Genomic DNA, 24,918 nt, shown 5'->3' with positions numbered 1-24,918 from the left:
GGGAAATAGGTGGAATGTTAAGCCTCAGGAAGAGCGTGAAGAGGAGGTTCTGGTTTGAAGTTTGAGAAGGGGGCTGACGGATTTGCACCTGGAAAACGACTTGAAAGACAATTGGGATGTTTGTAAATCCGGAGCTTCTAGATCCGCCGTTGGAGAGAGTACACTACTAAAATTTTCTGGGAAAGCCTACAATAAGTCCTTTTGGCTGAGTGTGAGAGTGGGACGTTTAAAATAAGAAAAGAGTGAATGCTTAAAACGGAGCACTAAAGGCATTTTAGTTAGAGGAGCTCTGTTCTGTGGGCTGGAGTTTTCAGAGCAAGGAAAAGTCGCGGCAGAAGCTGGGTAGGGTGGAGTCTTTTTGTACTGAACTTCAGCTGCTTCATAAAATTCTTTGTTTAGTAAAACCTCTGCAGCAACTCTGATAGCTTTGATTTTTCTTTGTCTTTGGCTCCTCATTCTTTCCTCTTTAACAATTTAAACTTCTTTTTACCATTTTCATTTGTGAAAATGTGATCACTTTTGCTTACTGGGAGGCAGTCTCGTTTGTTTCTCCATGACAGAGGCTGATAGAAGCCAGATTTCTTAAACAGTGGTATTTTCCCACCCTACTGGCTTGATTAACAGGACAGTGGTGGTTCCCGGTTGGATGGCGGAAGGCAGGAAATCAGCATGTCTTGTATATATCTTATTTGGCATGGAATATTTGCATGGACATTACCCCTTAGACACAAGCTTTTTTTTTTTTTTTAAAGATAAATCTTGCCTGGTGACCACATTTTTTTCCTATGCAATTTTCATATGTTACAGTTGGGTTATATGGTATGGTTAAGCAAAAATGCATAGCTGTTGTAGTATATAAGAAAATATTTAAATTGATTCCTCTATTAAATCTTTAATCTTGAGGGTTGCAATTTCAAATACAGACATGTACTCCTTTAAAATAAGCCACTGTAGATTTTCATCAACTCAACCATGTAACATCAAACTCAAGCTTTTAAAACTTTGGACATTCATTAACCTTTTCTATTACTTTCATATATAGACACATACATACAGGTATATATGTATATATACTATGTATATATCTATATTTTTAGAACAAATATCTGCTTCTATGTGTTTTTGATTTCAAAAAGTTTATAAAATTAATCTAGAGATCAGAAGTTCTAAAAAGCTTAAAAAGTGAAAATACGAATTTGTAGATGAATATCCAACAATCTGTCAGGAGTCCCATAGAGGGGGCACTTTCTAAGACTTGGAGCTTTTTATGTTACATTTTATGTTTTTAAAATATGAGGTAATTTATAAAAGGTAAAAACTTTTGAGTTTCTTTGTAATGGCATGAAAAGCATGTGTTGTTTGGAAGGGTGGCAAAAATAATTGAATAGAAAGTAGAAGTAAGAAAACAGGAGGAGAAAAACACAGAAAAATTACAATAGAAATTGAAAATTTGACTCTAGAAAGGTTTACTCCCCTCCCCCACCAAAACAACCAACTTTAATTTAAAACCTTTAATACCACTTTCTTTGTTAATTTATGTTAAAATGAATAAAGTACTTTAATAAAGTATGGAAATAATTGAATATGTGAATAAATGAAAGGACTGTTTCACAAGGTACATGAAATAAGCCATATTTTAAAAGACATTCCCAAATAGTTATAATTACTCTGTAGGTGTTTTTGAAAAATGAGCAGATAATTTTTCTTAATAGTAATTGACATAAATGTAAGGAATGTGATGCTTGATGCAAAAAAGTCCCCAACTCCAATCCAACCCCAGTACCCCCCATGAACAGTATAACCAAATAGCACAGAAAATGGAATTCCAAACATCAAATTTTACAGAATGTGTAATTGCTTGCATATGTGTTGTAAAAAATTCCAGTATTTTATTTCTCAACTTAAGAGAATATAAGTGATAAAAATTCAACAGCAAAAGAAAGTCGTCATTGCCCTAATCAAACATAATAGAGAAAATAATTCCAGAGTATAGTATATTCAGAGCTGCTTAACTTATGTTTTACTTACTTACTATGCATATTTTGGTTTAAGTTGATATTGTATGGATACTTGGCAATACTTTCTTTTTCCTGTTCAGGCCTATCACAAGCTTAATAAAGGTGTCATAATTTAGAAACTCCATTTGATTTTGAGTTTGGGGAAGAGTAAGCTTAGATCGATGCTTTAAATTAAAGAAATATCTAAGGTACACATGAAAAGCAAGTACATTTTTCAAATTTTATCTATAACAGTCACATAATGTGATATTTACATTTTGTACAAATATGTCTTCTTGGAAATGTGGAGATCTATTTTTGCATGTAAGTGCATATTAATAAGTTTTTATTTTTTTCTTTGTTTTTATGACTTCAGGGTATATTTCCCTTCACTTGACTGTGGTTATTTACCAGAAATGTAAAATATAATCTGAGTGTGCCTGCCTGATAGAAACATATGAATGAGAAGATAAAAGTAAATAAATAAAGTTTTAGGCATTTTAAGCCAAAATCAGTTCCATTCTCACTGAGTTTTAAGAACTGATTTGATTTTCTAAATTTATAAGAAACTGAAAGGAGAAAGTTTGGGAGTTGGGCTGACTTTAGTTAAAACTAACGTAACAAAAATTAGGGAGTTAAAATGAAAAAAATCAGCTTTTAAAGAGTTTGTGTGGGTGTATGTGTGTGTGTGAAAAATCAGGGAGTTAAAATGACAAAATCAGCTTTTAAAGAGTGTGTGTGCGTGTGTGTGTGCGTGTGGTGAGAGTGTGTGTGCATTGGGGTGGTGGTCTTCGAAAGATTCCACATTTGTGTTAAGGAAAATGCTAGAGCATGTACAGTGTATTTATATTCCTAAGTTAATGCCTAGCATCTAGTGAGCTATATATATTCTTGTTATTAGAAGTAGGCATGCTTAATTTTAGAAAATAATCTTTGTTATGAATCATTGTATTCAACATGGGATAAGCAATGGAGAAGGGAAGGTGCAGAAATGTATCATTTTGTTTCCAAATACTGTAAACCTCAATGCTTTCAGAGGCCAGGCAGGTAATATAAACAAGTGAAGCAAGCCAGTGTTTGTACATCAATAGGTGATGATGGGGCCTGTGGAGAACTGAAGGTGCATGTCCACTTTAAGGCATTCAGAATTAACATTTTCAGAAGATATTGCATATGACAAATAAAATATATCTGAGTATATATTTGGCTCCCGGCCCATGAATTTACAGCCATCATGTTGCAATCCTACACTGATATCCTCCTGGACCCAAGCTAACTTTTGATTACTGAGAGATGAGGGGCTCACAGTCTTATGTGTCATGGTCTCTTGCATTTTTATGATATGTCTGCCATTTATCTCATTGTTACGATACAAAAATCAGGAAGCAGATATTTAACACTCAGTAGTATTTGGATGACATCATTTTAAAGGAGGTACAGAATATGTATAAATATGTATACATAGCCTAAGATACATGTTAACTCATAAATTGTTTTAAACTCATTACTGTTGAAATACATGCTATGAAACATGTAGGACATTCAGACTTTTATAGTGGGTACATGTAGCAGAACACAGTAGTTTAAACAAACAAAAAAAGGTTTTCTGGCCAGGCGCAGTGGCTCATGCCTGTAATCCCAGCACTTTGGGAGGCCGAGGTGGGCAGATCACCTGAGGTCAGGAGTTCGAGACCAGCCTGGCCAATATGGCAAAACTCCATCTCTACCCAAAATACAAAAATTAGATAGGTGTGGTGGCACAAAAATTAGGTAGGCGTGGTCCCAGCTACTCAGGAGACTGAGGCACGAGAGTTGCTAGAACCCGGGAGGCAGAGGTCGCAGTGAGCTGAGACCGTGCCACTGCACTCCAGTCTGGGTGACAGAGTGAGACTCTGTCTAAAAAAAAAAAAAAAAGATTTTCTTTTTTAAATATAAAGAAATGCTTTTAAGCAGGTAGTGAAAGGCTGGCATATTGGCTCCACAAAGTCATCAGGGACTGAGGTTTTTTCTACCTCTCCTGGCTCCCATATCTCTAGGTATTTTTTTTTAATTTATTTTTATGGTCCTAAATGGCTGCTGAAGCTCCAGCCGTTGCATGTACTTTCTAGGCATGTGGATAGAGGATGGAAAACAAAAACTGTGAGCCATTCCCCACCCTGCCCCCTTTTATGAAGACTTTAAAGTCTTCATAACATTTAAACTTACTTACAGTTGGCCGGAATTTAGTCATATGGTCACACAAAACTTCAAGAGGGGCTAGGAAATGTAGCCCTTACCTGGGTGGTGCTGGCAATATACTCTACTGAATTGAGTTCTGCTATGAAGGATAAAAGGAAGCACCACTATTAGGAGTTTTATGGTCCCTACCTCAGTGAGCAAAAAGGTCAGCTACTTTTAGTGGCCTACATCTTACGGTTTCAGTGGACAAAATATAGTTGTGTGACTAGATCCACTTTGGTTATTGTTCATTACTGAGTAGACTGTGAAGCCAAGAAGACTGAATGGCACATAAATATTAGGCTACATTTTCTTTGCTTCTTGTCTTTAGATAAATTTTGACACCTATAACTTTTATTCAAACTAAACTGAAGCTTTAGTTTGAAGAGTATATCTCTTTCTACATATGTACATTGGTAGATTCATAGATTTAGTGAATTTTTAATATTGACTAACACAATGTATACTTGGACCATGACTCGTAGGGTCGTTGGTAAGCAAGCCACAGATCAGTGTTGATAAAAAATGGTATAAAGAATCACCTAAGATCTTGTGACTAATATAGATTCTAGACCCCTCTACTTTCCAAATATCTAGGAAGTTTAGATGGGGTCTGGGCATCTGTATGTTTTTAGAGCTCTCCAGTTGACTCTGATTTACATTGGTGAACCACTGTATTAAATCTTTGACTGACACTCTGAATCTTGTTGTGGACCTGTTGGCTTTTATGTTCCGAGGCTACACATTAAGATTTTGGCAATAACTTGCTATTCTAGTTATTCATTTTACTTATAAGGCTGCTTAGTTGAAGTTTGTAGGTAAACCATTGCAAAGTCACCATCACTTCTGGAAAAATAACTCAAGGCCCAAATACCCCTCATGGTGGATTAGGCGAATCATTCTACTATGCAGAAGACACATGCCATTTGCATGTGTTTCCAGGTGAATGCATGTTTTTCATTTTCAGTATTTCCTCTCTCTTACTTTCTGCTCTTCACACTTTGAGCACTATCGCTACAGGCCTGAAATTCATTGTGTTCATCATTCTAGACAGGTACCTAATGCAGGATGTGAGGCAAAAGCAGAAAGAGGAAGCTTTGTTTTAAGAAGCTGGAAATTAGAAGATTGGAATCATGTTAATCTATGGCCACAGAATGTAGTTTTTAAAAATCATACAGTTTTCTCTGGTTTGAAGAATGATTAATGCATCATCACCTGGCCTTACATGGCATTCTTAAAATTTATGGACATGGATCAACTGATCTTTAATCGGATTTTCTTCTCTGAGATCACAACATTGAAAAGCTTAGATTTATACATTAGAGATATAGTAAGGGTGGGGGAAAAGACTGGAAGTGTTGATTATTAATTGATCTATTGTATAAATTTGGGCAAGTTACACAAGTTTATATAAGACAAATCTTGGAATTATATAAAGATATTCCTTGATTTAATATTTTTTATTATTTATATCCATGAAACTATAATTTTCACTAAAAATGTAGCACGAGACAGTATCAACTTACTGATAAATATGAAGTCTTTGAACTTTTCTTATATCTAAAAGTCACAGCTTGAGTAGGCTTTTGGAGTCTGAATGAAATTATCAGGAAGATACTGATAATCTAGTTTTCTTAAATTTATCTCCATATAAAGTTCATATATATATCTCTAAATTTTACGTAAGATGAATGAGCTGTGATATTCAATATTTAAAAGACTATTTACTCTTGGCATTTGCATGGGAAGTACTCTATCCTATGGAAAATTTTGCTTTAAAGGTGTGACCATATTGGCAACCTTAAGGTTTTTATTTCATTTTATCAATGTTTTAAAAACTAAACCCTTCAAATAAATCAAGGTGGCTTCATCTTATACTAAAATATTCACTAAGAAACAATGTATAAGGGAAATTACAATAAAGCAAGATTATTCCTATCTAAATCTTGCCTTCTACAGAGAAGATAGAGGCTGGGTGTGTGGCTCACTCCTGTAATCTCAGCAGTTTGGGAGGCTGAGGTGGGCGGATCACCTGAGGTCAGGATTTTGAGACCAGCCTGGCCATCATGGTGAAACCCTGTCTCTACTAAAAATACAAAAAAATTTATCTGGGTATGGTGGTGGGCACTTGTAATTCAAGCTACTCGGGAGGCTGAGGCAGGAGAATCGCTTGAACCTGGGAGGGGGAGGCTGCAGTGAGCAGAGATCATGCCACTGCACTCCAGCCTAGGCAACAAAACGAGACTCCGTCTCAAAAAAAAAAAAAAAAGAAGAGGAAAAATGGTAACAATATTAATTAATATTAATTAATTAATCAAACTTTGTTCCTATAGCCTTCTGGTGTTATGTTCAAACTCAAAAATGTTTACATGCTTTTTTTTTTTTAAGTTTAGGATTAAGAAGGAGGAAAGACAGTCTCACAGTTTTGTACCCCTTTTTACCTTTTATTTGAGATGCCCAATCCGAATTGTGAATTCAGCTTTAAGATGACAGCAAACTATATTATCGGTGGAAACACTACTTGCAACGTAAGCATCATAGCCTCGTTGTAGTCTATGTAGTATAACAAGTATAATAAAGCTTGGTCCAGCCATCATGTGAGAGAACAGCTGGGTTCTGGTCCTCGTTCTATTTAGCAGTTTTGCTACCTGCAGAGGGTCCTTAACCTCACTGGGAATTTGTGTCCTCATCTGAAATGTTGAGGAAATAGTATGCACCTTTGTCATCTGATGGGATTCTTAGGAGGATCATTTAAGAAATTTACTTAAAAGTAATTTTAGAGTACTTAAATGAGACACTGAAAGTGACATTACAATCTACTTCACTGACCACAGATATAAACCCTAGTGGTGTATTTTTAAATTGCTTTCACCAAATCTTTGAATTGTTTTGAAGCACCTCCTGGACTTGTTCTTTTGTATTTTATTTGTTCTCCATCTCCCTGAGGAACTTGTTCCATCAGTCATGCTCTCTTTTCTATAACTTCAGCCACTTCCTTTCTATCTGCTCTTTCCCTTTAGCTTGTAAACAAGTTCAGCTCTCTCCCACAGCCTGTGTCTAGCTCCCACCCAGTCTTTATTCTTAGCCCAGCTGCTTTAAAAGGAGCAGTGCAGTTTTCTGTCTCTGCCTCCTATGCCCTCACTTGGCCTCTCTTTCCACTTAAGCTGGTCTAGCATGGTGAGGATTAAAATGTGTGATATTCCAAGGGTCCCTTTTCATCTTATCTTATCAGGCCTTTCTCCTTTATTGGAGACCATTGACCACTCCAGCTTTCCTAAAATGCTACTCTCTGAAGGTTCTTCCTCCACCTCCCTGACCTTTCCCTCTCAGCTTCATCCATGGGCTCCTTCTTCTCTTTTCCTGTAGCATTTTGCTTTTCTTACAAGATTTAGTTCATTGGTTCTCTCTGGATATTCTCTTCCTAGGCCACCTAGAATTAAGGGTTTTGTTTAACAGCTGACTGCTGATAATTATAACATCTCGTCAACCCCAATCTTTCACATGAACTTTAGATAAATAAATATATTCAGCTGTCCCAAAGGCAGCCTAGAACCACTTGAAATTCAGTGTATCCAAAACTTAATTTATTGGCTTCCCTTCAAGACTTGGTCATTTTGCTTATGTAGTCCCTCTTATGCCAGTTAATGGCAACATGATGCTACCTGGTCATTCAGTCAGTCATTCAATCAGCACAATTCCAGTCGTTCACTAAGATCTACCATTTTACCTGCTAAATATTTCTCAAGTGTACCTCTTCTCCATCCCTACTACAAATGCCTCAGTTTAGGCCCTCATCATCTATCCCTCAGTTACTGTGATAGCATCTAAATTCATCTCCTTGCCTCTCATGTATCTGCTTTCCAACAAACGCATATATTGGTGCCTTCTGTTGCTAGTGTGATATAAAACTATCTAATTTTGTATTTACCTTCCTTAACAACTTTCATTGGGTCCTGTAACTTGTAGAAAGAATAAGGTTCAAGCTTCTTAGTGTGACATACAAGATCCTGCTGATCTAGCCCATTTCTGAGTTTTAGTCGCATCAACTGTCATTCTCAGCCTCAAAATAAGGAATTGCTTGAGGCTGCCACCCCCAACACACACAGACACACACAAACTCTCTCTCTCACTCTCTCTCTATCCTCTTTCATTCTCTACTGTCCAGATTCCACCCAGAACTGACATTCTCTCATTAGTTGAGCTAAGTGCTCCTCTGGCCATCTCACAACAGTCAGTACACCTCTGCCATGCAGGAACAATACCATACTGAGAATGCTTTCTTTCCATGAATCCGTTTTACACATTCCCACCAGATTAGGCTAAGTCCCACTTTTATAATGTCACTCTCCAGTGACATTATAATTTATTAACATTATTTATTAATTATTTATTAATTATTAATATAATTTATTAACATTAACAATTTATTCCAAGCTGCCATTGACTGTTGCATCACACTTAACACATTATACTGACCTTACTTCTGTGTGACTTTTTTTTTACCTAAGAGTGCCAAGAGTATCCAGCTGCCTTGCAAGACTGCTCATGTTCTCCTCCACTGTATCTAAACAAATACTATGATTTCCATTATTGTCCTTAACACTACTGATTGCAGCACACCATGCAGCATCCTTTCTCACTTCAGATCTAACTTTTTACTGTTCCCACATCTAACTTTTGCGATTTAGGTACTTCAGTGCTTCTCTTTTTATCTTCCCTCTGCCTATTGATGTTTTCCTCCAAGTTCTGCTTCAAATCTTATATCCTCTAAGAAACTAAGAGATTCTTATCTGCAATAAATATCCCCTTTCCTTTCAAGGGATGGTCCTTATGTTGCAAGTGTGTTGGTGTTAACCAAGAATAAGTTTCCTGGGAGATAGGGACTATGTCATGAAGTCATTTTATATTTTAGATCCACCCATGCATAAATGCCAATTGAGTACTATTTGTGAAAATCTAGAAAAATTTTTTCCACAATTCATTCACTCAAGTATGAGTGATCCGAATTCAAATTTAGGTTTTGGAAATTGTATTTCCATATTCTCGGGCAATTTTTTTGATTTCTCTGTGTTACAGTTTCTTCATCTATCAAATTGGAATGATACTTAAAATAATTATGATGAATACTATCTATCTATCTAACACCTACATGATAGCAGTGACTCCCAACTAATAATAGGAACTCATTAATATGGCAGATGATTATTATTAGATTACTATTTAATAATAACAGGCCGGGTGTGGTGGCTCACGCCTGTAATCCCAGCACTTTCGGAGGCCGAGCTGGGTAGATCACCTGAGGTCAGGAGTTTGAGAACAGCCTGACCAACATGGTGAAAACCCATCTCTGCTAAAAATACAAAATTAGCTGGGCATGGTGGCACATGCCTGTAATCCCAGCTCCCAGCTACTCGGGAAGCTGAGGCAGGAGAATTGCTTGAACCTGGGAGGCGAGGTTGCAGTGAGCTGAGATCGCGCCATTGCGCTCCAGCCTGGGCAACAAGAGCAAAAATCCGTCTCAAAAAAATTATTATTTAATAATAATAGAGATAATAAATGCTTATTGGGTGATTATGAGAACCAAGATGTTAGATATTACAGAGAAATAAAGAAACAACTTTTGCTCTCAGAGAGATTAAGCCTAGCATAAAACTTTTAAAACGCAATTTTTATATTTTATTCTACTGTGATCATTTTGGTAATATATCAGTGATTTTATCTGTGTGTTAATAAGCTTTTAAAACCCATTTAAAATTTTTACTGTTCAAATAAAAAGGCCATATTGTATTATTTCCTTTTGTAGGTTTACTAATACAAAAAACAAAAGAAAGAAAAACAAAAGGCACTTCCCAATGGAGAGTTTCTAATGGCCCCATGATCTGAAGCATCGCTGCCCCTCCCCTGTTTCGCAGCCCCACATACATTTACTTTGTGCTGGTTCCCAGTGTGTGAGCAAGCCAAGCATGATCCACTCCATGCCCCAGTGCCACCTCATGCCTGTCTACCATCCCTGTCTGCTTCAGAGTTTAGTTTGTGAAACTATGATAATCATAGAAGTCTCTATTAAAAACTGGAAACCTGTTTTCCACTCTGCATTGCTCTGGGTTGCATTTGGAATGAGAGGCATTGCTTCACTGCACAGGGATTTACAAAGCAGCTCCCAGGACTATTTGGATACAGTAGTAGGGGTGACCATCTTTTCCCAGACTCTGTAGCAAGTCTCTTCACTTTCCAAAAGCTGTTAATTTACCTCACTCCCTTCACTCCCAGGAGATTTTTATGAAATTGACTCCAGAAAGCAGAAACTGGTATGGGATATTGGCACATTTTTCATACTCACACTTTCCTTACTTTGCTGCACTGTTCTTTCTTTGTAGGTTTTCAAATTCATAATAAAAAATGATGGGTTTAACTTGGAAGGAGAGATGCAGGTGGAATTTTACCAGATAATTTGTAGCTATGAAATTCTTTAATTAAATTTTTGATATTCAATATGGTTGTTCTGTGGTCATCAACTTTAAATTTTTTTTATTATGGAATTCTGAAAATATGGATGGTTCCCATAGCAAATACAATTTATTTATAGAGATTTAATATTTTCATTTAGCTTTCATAGTAATAGGCTTATTTGCTCTTGAGGTAGAAGAACCTCTCAGATTCATTTATGCTAGTTTGGAAGTATTTTAAAGCTTTTTTTTCTCATTCTTTCGTTCTCAGATTTTTATATTAAATAAATGGAAAGTTACAGTTTAATTCAGGGCACTATGGTTTTCATGTTGTGATGAAGTTTCAGCCAGAATTTTTGGTGAAGTGGATTGGACAGTGAGGTTAACTGACTACCATGGAAAGATTAACTGCAAAGTTCCTAGTTTTCTGATCTTTGGCTACAAACATAAAACTTCTGAGGTTTCAGCAAAAAGGGCTATATTTGCTTTGAGAGGACAGAGGGCACTGACCATTCCATGTTAAGTGAGAGATTCTGTTGTAAGAATTTAAATAATAATAAAAAAAAAAAACCCGGGCACAGTGGCTCACGCCTATAATCCCAGCACTTTGGGAGGCCAAGACGGGCGGATCACGAAGTCAGAAGATCGACACCATCCTGGCTAACACAGTGAAACCCCGTCTCTACTAAAAATACAAAAAATTTAGCCAGGCGTGGTGGTGGGCGCCTGTAGTCCCAGATACTCGGGAGGCTGAGGCAGGAGAATGGTGTGAACCTGGGAGGCGGAGCTTGCGGTGAGCCGAGATGGCACCACTGCACTCCAGCCTGGGTGACAGCGAGAGTCCGTCTCAAAAAAAAAAAAAAAAAAAAAAAAAAAAATAGGAGTTTGTACTGGGAAAAAAGAGACTTGAGGCTGATGAATGAAGAGCAACTGCAAATTCTATCAGGGAGCTGGTGTTCAAGCCTTTAAGGCGCTACAGTGTTATGCCCTTCTAGGTGTTATTTTGTGAAACTATGATAGTCATAGAAGTCTCTATTAAAAACTGGAAACCTGTTTTCCACTCTGCATTGCTCTGGGTTGCATTTGGAATGAGAGGCATTGCTTCACTGCACAGGGATTTACAAAGCAGCTCCCAGGACTTAAAAAAAAAAAAATCACTTCTTTCTTCAATCCTCCCCTATTTTTCCTTAAGTTTTGATAATTGTTGATGAGATTAGGCAAGTTTTTTATTTGTGGCTTTTGTTGTTCTCTCTTAAGCATAGTGTAGCTGAACTGAATTTTGCTTAGACACAACTCATAGGTTTATAAACCAATGGAGTTCTCATTAGCCTAGAAATATTTCCTTATACAGTACTTAGAATAATTTTTGTTTGTTTGTTTTAAAAAATGGAGTGGGGGAATGTATTCTGTTATGTAAAGGATGACAACAAATTGAATTAGAATTAGTTCTATAAAGATAAATCAGTGAATAGGCTCTAAGTTTCACTGTGGGTGTTTGTGTTGGGGCATAGGAAGGATGACATAACAAAATAGAATTGGTAAGTTTTAGTATATTCAGCATATAAATACGTCTTGTAAAGTTGCCAAGTGTCCCGCTCACCTGAGCTACCTTGTGCCTCTTGACTTTCTTTGGGTGCAACATCTGCTAAAGTCCTAGGAGTAAGAGCAGGTCCAGTTCTAAGAAAAAAATTTTGAATACCTGGCTTATTTTTAGTTTTTAAGGGAAATATGCTTTCATTCACCTTTCTGTCTGAAGGAAAGGCATTTTTCAAGATTGGGAGGCCATCCTTGCCTTTCCAGTGTTTTGCACTAAGCTCCATCTGGATGTCTTTTTCCCGGATTTTCTTTCAAATTTCAGACTTTTCCTTCCAGCCTGACCTCTTATCACAATTTACCTGTTTGGCATTCTTTTCTTTCCGAGCCTCATGGGGAGCTAATATAGTCCAGATGCCCTATAGTTAGCGTCCTAGGACACAGATTTAATGATATTATGCTCTTGTCATACAAGCTTGTTATATGGTAATTTGCCTTTTAAGATCTTTTTCTCAATATTTTCTCGCCACGAGAATCAACTGACATACTGGCTCTGGGTAAAAGCCCCAGTATCCCAGATGGACTCCGTGGCTCACACTACAGATGAATAAAATTCAGCTGTCATAGACACTCTACTTGCCCACGGAGGGTTCCACAATCCAAATGTTAAAATTACTTCAAGTCTTTTCTAATAGAAACTGAAAGCTGTCTGGTTATAATCAAAATGGAAATTTGCCAGCCAGATTCCTACTGTTTCTGAAGAGGGATTTTGAGTTTCTTCAGGATAGAACCCTAAAATTGCCCCATGGTATATGCCCAAAGTGACCTAACGTGGCCAGCTGAATTTCAGGGAGATGCTTTCCAGGATGACAATTTCACTGGAATAATTTCAGAATAGGTAGTTCTCTGCCCGTAATGTCCCTTTCCTGTCTTAGGTGATTTAAAAAAAAAAAAATTCAACCTGTCTTTCTTCTCTTCAAAAGCAAGTTTCAAGTCACACCTGGGTAGAACCTTATGCCTCTATGGAGACTGCAGGATGTGGAAGACAGGAGAGAGGGTATGGAGAGCAGCAAGAGCCTGGGAAGAAGGGCTCTCCGAGAGTATATAAGTGATACCAATGGACAGGTGGCTCAGATAGCATCATTGAAATGCACTAAAATGTAAGGCTCCATGCTAATTTAGTATGACCATATCTAAGTGATGTCTTAGGGGGTTTATTTAGTGAATTTCAAAAAATTTGGAAAAGTAGATGACATCTCTCAACATTTGTTCTTTGACTCTTCTATTTTTTACCCTATTTTTTAAACATAGTCATTTTAGAATAAATAAATAGATAAATAAATAAACTGTGTCACAATACTATATTCTTGCGGCTAAAAGCACATATTCTGTCAACTAGGCCTACAGGCAGTAGGAGTAGGACACTGACTCAGCAATGAGTTTTTGTTTTAAATTGTTACTTTGGGAGCTTCCCAAGAGTTCCTGTTACCATTTTTCTACATATAGAGCTTTTTACAGTTAGCACTTCTTTTCCATTTACTTTCAATACACAGTTAACAAAAGAAGGGTCTTTGGATTCACATCTTTGGGTCCAGACTTCGCCGTTTGCTAAACTTGTGACCTTGAACAAGTTCCTGATCTTCTTTAAGATTCAGTTTCCTCTCCTCATCTGCATATTGAGGAGTTAAATTAAAATGCATGGCCTTTATGGGCACTGAAGAAATGTGGATGTTATTAGTACTTTTAGAATGGATTCCCTGATTGGCTCATTACAGACTTTTCCTCCAATAACTAAAACAATTTTTATCAGATTATTCCCAGTTACTAGGTTTGATAGGAGGAAGGATAAGGGAGCAGTGAATCCTAGGCACCTGGGACAAAATTGGGGAGGGAGTGGAAGAGGAAAAACTATAACTGGGAGATTTGAAATGACAATGGTAAATTTTCATTTACTATGTATTTATATTTATAATTATTTTTACTTATCTCATGTTTTTCCCTTTGGGCAGGTTTATGCTTAGCTCTTGATTGTTTACAAAGCATTTCAGGAAAAGCAAACCAGCAAAACCCCCAAAAATTATCCTTTGGTATTAGAATGCATTTGGCAAATTAAGTGGTACATATACACATTTAATTTAATTCTTTCTTTCTAATATAAAGTTTTTGGCAATTGTTTGCACATTTGGCTTTGGTAGAGTTGTTTGAGAAAAGTGGAAATATGCTTAAGATATGAAACATGTGTTTACTTTAATGATATTTTACTGATGTCAAGACAGACTTATTTGAGCCCTGGGGCAGTATTTTTGTGAGGGATGGCATGCACCTTGCCTGAGCAGTCAATGAAGAGAAAGCAGCTGTTTGAGCTTGCTCAACTTCTACTAACTCAACGTGGATAGAGTCCAGATAGCAACTGGCCCTGTGTCAGATGACTGCAATAAAGCTCTCTTTCCTTATAAATTCTTTATAAACATGATGTGTTGGGGTCTTAATTTTCTCATTTACAAAACAGAGATAATACTTTATATTTTTCTACCTTATTGGTTCAAAAGAAAGAGTTCATAATTTCTGTAGAAATTCTTAGTCAGCTGTAAAACCCTATTACATAAGCATATATTATATTACATAAAGGTGTTATTATTTAGCATGCTTTTACTGTAATGAACAGTTAGCTAAATGCAAAATAAAATTCTTCTCTGAAGTAAACAACAATAATAATAATCAAAAGGAATATAAGACTCTCCATAGAAATAAAAGAAGGTAAAGTTGTATTTTTTCAAAATCATATTTTAATCTTTTATTTAGCAAAATAAAATAGACTGCTTATATAACTATCTAGAACATCTCCCAAAGCCCCAGAATAGGAATTAAATAGTAAAAAAAAAAAAAATAAGAATAGAGGCTTTGACTTGAGGAAAAACAGAACAGATAGAAAAACAAAATGTGATTTTTCTGCTATAACTGGACTGTAGTCTCTCTACAAGTGAAATGTAGCTTCCTGGCAGAAGCCTGAATCACTATTATTATTACTTTTTCTTTATTCATCTCGCATCAGGAAGCTTGTCTCAAATTCAAAGTTAAACGCTAAAAGCCTGTTTGTAGCATGGTATCCCTTTTCTCTGGGTCAGAAGGTGACTTAGAGCTAGAAGCTTAAACTGGTGACAAATATCCACAGGCATCTGAGCCAAACGGTTAGAAAAAAGTCCTATCATCCCTCAGGCCTGTCTACATTCTGGTATTTTAAGACTCTCTACTTGTGTAGAGAGAAACATGCAGTTAAAGATATGAGGGCCTTGACTAAATAGGCTGTTACTTTCATGAATGAATTGTTGAAATAATTGGAAAGAAAAGCTTCTAAATTAAAACTGGACCAGGACACAGGAAATCTGCATCATAATTGCAGCTCTGTCATGGACTAACTTGGTGATTTTGTGGAAGTGACTTAAATTCTCTGGACCTCAGTTACTTCTGTTGCAAAACCTGTGATACATTACCCAGAGCTACTGTCTGCTTTGAAAGCCTATGACTATAGAATATTTAGATAAAGGTACTTCATTTAAGTCATATTTGTGCTGTAATACAGTGGAAAGTCTCACCTACACATTTTGGTAACTGGAAGCATCACACATAATCTCTATGGTAATACATTTCTGTACTTGTGAGTTTGCATTTGAAGTTTAGATCAATTCAGATTTGTAGTTATGTCCCTAAATATGGTTTATTTAAGGAGCACAGCTCCCAATTTATAACTTGTAAATTGATCTGCTTTTCAGTGAGTGACTCTACAATAAAGTTCCTAGACACTGTTATAAAAGATGATTGTAAAAAAAATTCAAAATAATCTGCTATCAAATTTTTCATGTTAACTGAATTTTCCAATTAGAGAGAAAATATGTAAATGCATCATGTGTTGTGTTATACTGTTTAACCACAGACTCAGTGTTCTCTAAATGTTTTTGGTGAGAAGGGATGTCAGAGTTTAGCAGCATGCCTTCTTGCCCTGATGCTGGTGGATTTATCTTTGCAATGCTTATTTTTTCCAACAATCCTTGAACATACCAAACTGCTATTTCATTCAGAATAAGAATAAGAATAATAATGAGGAAAAGAAGGAGAACAATGGGAGAGGTGGAGAAGGAGCAGAATAATGGGGTGAGAGAGAAGGTGAATTATTATTATTATTATTAAATGGTTGTGGGCTTTTACCTGAGGAGTAGATCATATTTGTTCTCGATTCCTTGTTTTTTGCCTCTTCTTGACTTCTTATTTTTCTTTGCAATCGTGTTTATTGGGAGATACATAAGTGTTTACTATGAATATTTAGAAAATTTGATTTATTCCATTGATATTTCTTGAGCACAGAATTTTTTTGGAATATGCTGCTTGCCCTCCTTTATCTTCTGGGAAAATGGGACTCCATTTTTGTGTTTGTTCCCCCATTTCCCTCCTTCACTAGTACTGACTGAGTCCTGCAAACATTTATCTTCTCAAGTCCTGCTAGAATTCCTCTCCCAGGGATTCTGGGCAGAAAACAAGCCTCTTTTTTACATCTTTACAAGTAGTGTGTGTGTGGAATTCAAGTGCATGAAACATTCAGATTAAAAATCTGATAATATTTTAGAAATTCCAGTATACCCACAAATACTCACATGTATGTTTAAATCAGGGATTCCAGTAGGAGAAAACTGTTAGATTCTAGCTTAATGTACTCCTCAATAAATGAGGTATATACTTTGGTCATCGTAAAGCACTTGCTAATAATTTACTACTTTGGGGGATTTAAATCCCATTCTATCTTCAGAAGTCATTATTAAAGTGTTATCAGTAACATTAGAATTTGCTTTGGATGATTCTGACAAATTCAACGTTTTATTAAACAAAATGATGCTCTGGTCTCAAATGATGGAGATTTCAACTTGCTTTTCTCTACAGAGGAGTATATCCCCCACCATGCAAGTTATGAGGCATTTACCTTCATTTATTCATTAATTTGGTAAACATGTGCTGAGTACCTGCTCTTTATCAGGTTCTTTATTGATTGATACAGAAACAAATATTTAATTCTTACTCCCAAGAAGTTAATCGTCTAGTGGGAATGAGACAAATAAAACAAGGATAATACTTTGTGGTCTGTGCTGTGGCAGAGAAAGACAAAGAATCAGGGGAATAACAGAAGACTTCCCTCCCACATACTGCCTGAGAGGTGGAGGACTGGGATGGGAGCTCAGGGAAGGCCTCCCGTGGAGGGCACACCTGAGAAGTCATTCCGCTACCTGAACTCTGTTATTTTCCTTATCCCTTATTTTTTCCTTCCCTTCACATCCAAATCTTTCAAGTCCGCCATCAAGTCTGATGTGCATCCTCTTTGAAACCTTTTTGAACATCATAGACATATTTTTTCTCTTTTCTCTAAAAGGTAGCACTTCCTCTTTCTTTAACACATTTAGCACACAATAAATCCTTTTATTTATTGCCCACTGTTTTCTAAATAACATTTATTGTAAATGTCATTGACTTTTTAGTTATATCATATGCTCCTTGAGGGTAAAGACCATCTCTCAAACCCAGAAAGTCAGATCCAGCTCCAGTGCTATGCATATAGTAGAAACTCAATAAAAGTTTGTGACTGATATTTCAAGCAAAATATATTTTCTTCATTTCAAAATTAAGTGCTTTCTCTCTGTTGTTAGATTGCTGTCTAATTACATTGCACAACCTTGCCTAAGTTTTTATATACATAGCATTGAGCTTAAAAACATGGAACCAGCTCTTATGCATAATTTAGCTATATTTAGCATCTTTTTGTCCAAAGCCTTATAAAAATACATACATCAAAGCACTGTAATTAAATGGAAACAAAGTTAAATTTATATTTTACTTGTTTTATTTATAGTGACTTGAGTCAGAGTATAGGGACACAAAGATGATTGACATATTATCTTGTATTTAAGGAATACGTAATGAGAGGAATAGATACATTAACAAATAACTATAATGCTGTGTAATAAATACAGTGAGAAAGAATGGCATAAGAGGAGTATCCAGCCCACCCTTGAGAGCATGGGTTGGTTTCTTGCAGATGTATCCAAAACATAAAGGATAGATGTGTAGTAACTAGCAGAAATGACACAAGAGGAAGGACAAGAGGATGGCATCTAGATAAAAAAAAAGTTCAGCCGGGCGCAGTGGCCCACACCTGTAAGCCCAGCACTTTGGGAGATCGAGGTGAGCAGATCACCTGAGGTTGGGAGTTCGAGACCAGCCTGACCAACCCCATCTCTACTAAAAATACAAAATTAGCTGAGTATGGTGGCACATGCCTATAATCCCAGCTACTCGGGTGGCTGAGGCAGGAGAATCACTTGAATCTGGGAGGCAGAGGTTGCAGCAAGCTGAGATCGTGCCATTGCACTCCAGTCTGGGCAACAAGAGTGAAACTCCATCTCAAAAAAAAAAAAAAAGGAAAAAGAAAAGAAAAGAAAAAGTACATGAAGAAATTCTCAGGAATATTAATTAGCATTGTTTTGCAGAAAACTACAACTACTTTAATGTCTTAGAGCATAGAATGGAAGGTAGGAAGACATTATTATTAGAGTTTTGATTTTTTTGGCAATTTATTGATTGATTAATTATAAACTCAGTCTTCAGTAGTAGGAAAGACAGCAGGTGTAGACCTTTATTTTTCCTTCTCTGTGCATTAAAAAGCTGAATTGTAAAGGGAAGAAGAGCTATAGGACCCTAGTCAGAACAGGATGTAGAGTCCAGTGAGGATTTTTGTTTTATTTTATTTTCAGATGGCAGAGTAGGCTATTTATAGGCTTCAGAAAAAAGCTCCATAAAGAGGAAGATGTTGAAGATAGAAAAAAAGGGGGGATAAAGATTGCCCAAGATATAGAAAGGCTTTCTTAGAGACAAAGTCAGGGTTTTCTGAGTTGGCTAGTGGTCTATACTCTGTTGACATTTATTTTTGGTGTCTTCTGCCTCTATAAATAATAATATCACACTACATATAAGTAGTAGTATACAATTCATGAAGCATTCCCACTTCTTTTATGCATACATTCTCAGAACCTCAGATTAAAGATGAGGACACTGAATCTACAAGGAATGAATGATGCAGAGGATGTTGGACAGAAGTATAGAGCTTCAGTTTTCTGGCTTCTATTTCAGGGCTCTCTCAATTGTATCTTACAGAGAGGAGAAAAAAGGGAGGATGGCAATTTTAGTCACCAAGAACAACACTCTATGTTACATGAAAATTATTTGTGTTCAGTGCTGAGTTCTTAGAGACTTCAGTGAGACCAAACCTGTGGCAGGCAATAATGAGGAAAAAATACAATTTAATGTTTTATTTAAAACAATTATTTATTTATTTTTAATTTAATTATTATTATTATTATTTTTTGAGACAGGGTCCCGCTCTGCCACCCAGGCTGGAGTGCAGTGGTTCAATCTCAGCAACCTCTGCCTCTTGGGTTAAAGTGATTCTCGTACCTCAGCCTCGGCCTTCCAAAGTGCTGAGATTACAGGCATGAGCCACCGTGCCTGGCCAATTTAATGTTTTAGAAGTTTAGATTTTTTAAAATAATTTTTTCAGTGAATATGCATAAAGAGGAAGATAGAACCACACAACTTTTAATTTACTCAACTAATACATTTACTTGTAATAAAAGCAGCAACATTGTAGCTGGAATCTGGAGCTGAAAACAAATGTAATCACAGGCTGTGTGACAGTGCAAGAGCCAAAAATGACTTTTGAGAAAAATATAATGCTTCTCAGCATTCAGTGAGACAATCCTAATTGTTAGATTTTCTGCCTTAGCTTTAGATACACTGCTGATTTTAAAATCAATGAAACAGTCATCGGCCAAATATTTATTGAGTGCTTTCTGGGTCTCTGGATTCTAAGCACCATGTTAGACATTACAAGTAGAAAGAAGAATTAGAAGTGGGCTTACTTAGATACCTACTATGAGAGATACAATTAGCTATAGATTCCTGTGAAGAGAACCAATGGGTATATAACTAACAACATGCATGTAGACCAGCTTAAGCAGAGACCACATCTGAACCAAATATTTTCAGTAGGAGGTTCTCTAATGAAAATGTTTGTTTGCTAAGAAAATATTTTTCTTCCTGATGTAGTGACATAGATGATCAATACCTTTGTTCAGGTTTCTTTGAGGGTGGTTAAAATTGAGTTAAAAATGTAATCATCTGCAGAAATGTTTTATCAATTTGTATGAATGCTGCCTATTTATAATAAATCAATCCGTAGAGTATAAATATTTGTGTGACTTCGGTGCCCCAAATAATCAATCTATATATTTAGTAAGAAATTCAGAAGCAGAATCCTTGGTTCCTGACCTTGGGAAGTTTCAAATTTAGTTGCAAAATAAACACTTGAAATAATTAGGCTAAGAAGTAGGATATATAAGCACCAAACAAAAAGACATTAAAGTTTTGGTAATAAGTCTAGAGTCAGTTCAGGAAAGGGGAAAAGTTGGAGTTGTTGGGAAATGAGTGAAAGATTTCAGAGAGGAAGCAGATAGGAGAATATAGTGTTATGGAAGGTATCAGAGATACTCTTAGAAGAGATTGACAGTTCCTGTATCACAGAGATCCAAGGAAGGATGAAGAAGAGATACTGAATCTGGTACTGTGGTGTTTTCTAACTATTTTTGAGAGAGTAGTTGTTTTTACAGTTAAGAACCAAAGTAAAATTTCCAGAGGTTAAATCTCTTGTATATTCTAACATATTGATTTCTGAACTAATTTCGCAGTAGCCATTTGGTTCATATATTTGACTTAAATTGTACTCAGCTAATTTCTTTTAGTTTTATATTGTTTCTTAATGTTAGGGACCTCTTGAATACTAATAAAATGATGGCTATGGTCTATTGGTATTTGCACTGTGTTAATACTTTTAGTGCTAATAAATGTTCATAGTGCTAGTAAGCACTACAAAAATAGAGGACTGTGATCAGTGGCTTTAGTAAAGAATTGCAAAAATGTTTTGGCTTAATATTTAATCCTTTATGTAATAATAATATTGATTGTTAACCTAAATAACCCCAAATTTCCATAAATTACTCATAAAAGTCATTACTATGGAGTCGGTCATTGCACATATCTGTAGCTATTACTGTAATGATTCTTAGTAACTCATCTACTGATTACTGTATGATTACCTAACACTATGACTTAATAATTAAAATGCAGAAAATATTTATCGGACCTGTACTATGTTTCAGGTATTGTGCTAGGCTGTAGGGATACCACAGTATATAAGACACAGTCTCTACCTTCATTGAAGTCTATCTAGAGAGAGAAAAACACAGATGTGTAGAATGGGAATGTTTTGAAAATTTAGTTGCCACAAAAATATTATTTCCTGTTTAGATCAAGAACAAATAATATATGTATGACTAATATCAGATTAAAAATACTGTAGTTTATTATTGCAGTGATTTCATTGATAGTAAAAATATTAAGTTGTTTCTTCAAACCAAGACATACCAGAGGAAATAGAACATTTTGACCAAAGCCTTTAAGTTTTATTTCAAACAAGAATACCACAAAACATTTAGTTCCACTGAAGAATTAGCCCACATTTTATTTTTGTCATCCAAAAACATTACATTCCAATCTTCCTTTTACTGGTATGTGTGAAAAACACTTTGAAGTAGATAATAGTCTGGATTGGGATTCCATGTAGTCTACTCTGTCCAGTCAGGTTTGCAGAGTAGTGAAATATCACCTTCTCTAGAAGATAACAGAACTATGTGTTTGTAATTATTGTTGAAGATATATGATGAAATAATATTCTTGCTTTTTTTAGACTTCTTTATTTAAATGTCCTTAGCATGCTCTGTCAATTTAATGAATATTTTAAATTCTTCTATACCACTCTTTTCTTTTTTGCCTTTAACTTTGTTTTGGGTTAAACTTCCAGACGTGTGATTATTTGTATATGCTTTAACACACTTGGAAGAAATATATTTAAAAAATAAAGCAAATTTATACAACTTTCATTTTTAATGTGAAATATGATCTATAAGTCTTAGCACTATTTGTATTTGGGGCTTCATGTGCTAAGCTATATATATAGATATATATATATGCTTACCACATGAAGATATATAGATATATTGGTATATCTATCGATATATCTATATATCGATATATCTATAGAGATATATAGATATATCGATATATAGAGATATATCGATATATCTATATATAGAGATATATAGATATATAGATATATCTATCTCACAGCTGGAAGTTTCATTAAATTTTGCAGAATATTTAACTACTTGCTTCAGTATAGCCTCAGTGCTATCCATTGTGGAGATGAGTAAAAAACACAGACAGGTAGTTAGAACTATTACATAGTCATATTAACAGTTGCCTAGAGTGAATTTACCATTTTGTCAATAGATATTATTTTTCAGCTACTGTGGCAACTAATCTTCAGCCATATTTCCACTATTTTATTGCAAATTCTTAGAGTAAGTGAATAGACTATATATGCTTATTATATTCTCTAGTGTGAATTAATAGTGGATTTTATGCTAGCTATTTTGGAAGTTTCAGAAGATAATGTGATTTTACACTGTGAGTTTGGTGGAACTTTTTATCAGATAACAGACTCAAATATTCAGCACAAAAACATAGTTGAGAAATGTCAATACATATTTTTGGCTATAGAAAAATAATATTAATTTTTCATACTAAAGCATCAATGTGTGATAATATTCTGCTTATAAAAGCCTATGTCTTATTGGTGCAGTCTCTCCAACAAAGCTGGATAGCCAGACTCTTTTAAAATTAATTTATGAGGACAAGACTATCAATATACAGCAGTAAACTGAGCATAATTGAAACTTTCAAGTCTTGACAAAGCCTTGTGAAAAAGTAATATATTAAAAAGAATGATTTCATATATGAGTTTGTCTTCAAATGTAATTTTTATATTTTTAAAATTCTGCAGTTGTCAGTATATATCAAAACTTGTTCCCCAAAGAAGAAATTTTGAAATTTATTTACTTAATAAATATTTATTTTTAAGGGCAATGTTGTCATTCTGAGGATACAGTAATGAACAAGTCTCTGAGCTTCATGGAACTTGAATTCTACTGCAGGGTGCGAATGGCAAAATAATGGCCATCCCCAAAGATGTCCATGCTCTAATCTCTGTAACCTATGAATATATTACCTTATGTGGAAAAGGGGAATTAAATTTTTAGATGACATTATGATTGCCAATCAGCTAATTTTAAAATACAGATATTATCTTGGATTAACTAGCTGGGCCCCATGTAATCTCCAGCATCCTTCTAAAAAAAGAAAGAGGCGGAAGATGTGATGACAAAAGCAGGAATCATAGCCAGAGAGAGAGAGAGATTTGAAGATACCACTCTTCTGGTTCTGAAAATGAAGAGAAAGCCATGAGTAAAGGAATGTAGTTGGCCTCTAGAAGCTGGAAAAGGCAAAGAAATGGATTTCCTTCTGGGGCTTCCAGAAGGGGTGCAGCCCTGTCAATATCTTGATGTTAGCCCAGTGAAACCCGTTTCAGACTTCTGACATCCAGAACTAGAAGATAATGAATTTTTGGTGTTTTAAGTCACTAGGTTTGTGCTAGTTTATTATGACAGAAACTAATACAGAGAAATAAAAGATAATAAATAAACAAAAATATATATTTTAAAAAGATAATTTCCAGTAATAAGTGCCATAAAGGAATTAAAAACGGGATAGGATTCTGAAACAGTGCTGTCCAATATAATATACACTAACACATGTAGCTGTTTAAATTTAAATTAATTAAAATCTAAGTGCTACTAGTGTGGCCAGTGACTACTATCTTGGACAATGCAGATAATAGAACATTGCTATCATCATAGAAACTTGTCTTGGACAGTGCTGTTCTGGAGAATGGTACTACTTCACACAGAGTGGATTCAGTTTGTATGAGGATCTGAGAAGGAATCAGGTAGGTGAAAGGCCAAAGGAGCAAAATGTAGAGCAGTATGTGCTATAAAATAAATGAAACAGATGTGATGTAAAGCATTTTAAAATCTCCCAAAGGCCTAGTGCAATGGCTCATGCCTGTTATCCTAGCACTTTGGGAGGCCAAAGTTGAAGGATAGCTTGAGTCCAGGAGTTCGAGACCAGCCTGGGCAACATAGTGAGATACTGTCTCTACAAAAAAAAATTATTTAAAAAAGTTAACTAGGTTTGGTGGCATGCACGTCTAGTCCCAGTTACTTAGGAGGCTGAGGTGGGAGGGTCCCTTGAGCCCAGGAGCTCAAGGGTGCAGTGAGCTCTGATTGTGCCACTGCACTCCAGCTTGCACATTAGAGTGAGACCCTCTCTCTAAAATAAATAAATAAATAATCTGTCAGGATACTTTAGGGACCTTATTATTATTTTATTTCAAGGTACTCATAACCACTAATTTATTCATTCATTCGTCAAGCATTTAGTTACAACCTAATTTTATTTCGAGTTTTATGCCAGGTAAAATATATACAAAAGTGAATATAATGGAGGTGCTAAACTCATAGAACCAAAGTCTAGTAGAATTCTCCTTTTAAAAATTGTGGTTCATTTTGGACAGCACGGTGGCTCACTCCTGAAATCCCAGTGCTTTGGGTGGCCGAGGTGGGAAGATTGCTTGAGTCAAGAACAGCCTGGGCAACCTAGCGAGATTTCATCTAAAA

General features: G+C 35.7%; 1 protein-coding gene across 3 annotated transcripts in view; it reads left to right on the top strand.

The window, feature by feature from the left end:
* The window catches only part of COL5A2 (collagen type V alpha 2 chain), a 408,468-nt gene that overhangs the window by 261,423 nt on the left and 122,127 nt on the right, over nt 1-24,918 (top strand). The window lies entirely within an intron of this gene.

Source organism: Pan paniscus, chromosome 13, assembly GCF_029289425.2.
Source record: "Pan paniscus chromosome 13, NHGRI_mPanPan1-v2.0_pri, whole genome shotgun sequence".
Taxonomy (NCBI): Eukaryota; Metazoa; Chordata; class Mammalia; order Primates; family Hominidae; genus Pan; species Pan paniscus.
Note: the sequence above shows the minus strand (reverse complement) of the source record. Positions and strands in the feature narration are given on the sequence as shown.